This window comes from Glandiceps talaboti, chromosome 16, assembly GCF_964340395.1.
Source record: "Glandiceps talaboti chromosome 16, keGlaTala1.1, whole genome shotgun sequence".
NCBI lineage: Eukaryota > Metazoa > Hemichordata > Enteropneusta > Spengelidae > Glandiceps > Glandiceps talaboti.
Window position 1 is genome coordinate 18,004,431 of NC_135564.1, and position 1,780 is coordinate 18,006,210.

Below are 1,780 nucleotides of genomic sequence, written 5' to 3' on the forward strand. Positions count from 1 at the left end.
AGCGTGCCCCAACATTTGTCAAATTTTGAAAGATGTTTCTTGAAAAAGTCAAAAACATTCTGTACCATTTGTCAATGTTATTCCTTTGTCAATGTTCACCCCTGTTTATAGTAGACAGTGTGTATAACTTGATAGGTTTCCAGTTTACCATTGCTCGGTTGACGGCAACGTGGTCAAAGATATCAGGTTCTTTGCACAATACACGTGCATATAGAAATGTTGTCCCTTAAATTTCCCCTCTTGTTATTCTTGCTCTTTTCAACTACAATATCAATTTCTCACACGAGATTTTGATAATTTACATAGATCGCACGAAATATCACAAGTTCTCTGGAAGGAAAACAAGTTTGTGTTGGGATTTGACACGAGAATAGTCGAGTCTGTATTATCGTCGAAGCCGTATAAACATTATTTACACTTCAACGGTATTATAGATTTTGGCCCAAGCTATTCGTGCCACGGTCACAAGCTACATGCAATTGCGTCAGATCGATTTGCCAAACAAGTGTGCCACAATTATTGTATCCCGTCAAACAAGTGACAAGTCGCAGAAACTGTACGTGGTCACGGAAGTATGAACGTTTATACTTCTATGCCGTGATATACAATGAGCGCAGTGCCATGATTGACCGAATTATTCATTGTCGATAATCTCCAGTTAATATAATTCCAAGGCAAACTTGTTTCATTTACCCCCTCGCCAAGCAACACATGGTGCTGGCGCTTTTTGCATGTGATAATAGGTATACAAGTTAGCCTCGGCTAAGTTGTAATGGAATGCTATAAACGAGTGTAGCATATAGAGAAAGTGCTTTACTTCAGTGTTACTCGTTGTAAATGCAAAAGAAAAATTATAGAGGTACCGCATACACTGAGTGGGGATGTAGGAGCAGACAAGGTAACATTTTGATAATCAGTTGGAAAGTAAACAATTGAATCTGTTAAAGTCATCGAGTCCATGCGTTGTTTTTTCACCGGAAGCCTGTTTCTACTGCACTGTTACAGAATAGCAATGAGATTGGGCAAAGGATCCTGTTGTGTCTGCTGTGTCTTTAGTCTTGAATTGAATTGTCTCTATCATTTTTGCCAAAAGCTTTATGTCCCATTGGTGAAACGCCACGGCATCTTCGTTTCTCCTGTAATTACAAAGTATCTTAAAACAAAATGAAAGAAAACGATAGTAAATAAAGTAAGTATATCGGAGGAGTGTGTGCAATCTGGATGGTAACATCATCAGGCAACAAGTCGATGATTCAAGTTTCAATGAATTATTTCGTCGCCCTCAACGTAATCGCAAAAAATTTGAATAATTCGTCATTATTTATCATACTGTACTTTCTTTAATTTATCATTACTGTTATTATTAAAATTAATATAATTTGAATATCAACGATGTTGTCTGTAAAAACTGAGGGTAAACGCCACTTAGATGTTTAAAAACCGACCAGTTGAGACAATCCATTTTTTCCTTTCACCACTTGAACTTTTAAAGTATGGTGTATATACTTTTGTTACATCACCAAATATATGTACTTATTTATTTATTTCAAAATAAGAAACTTTGGCAATATCCATGACATCACCTTGACTTCAGTCATGTTCAATTTTCAGTTACTATGCCAACCGATATGGTGTCCTAATTCATTTGTCTGAATGAATGAAATGACCACTCAGCTTAGGCTTTATCAGCAGGTCCAATCAGTACTTTAGCAAATACATTCTTCTGACGTCTCAATCCATGAACAAACTTTAGAGTCACGTGGTGTAACGGCGCCTGACA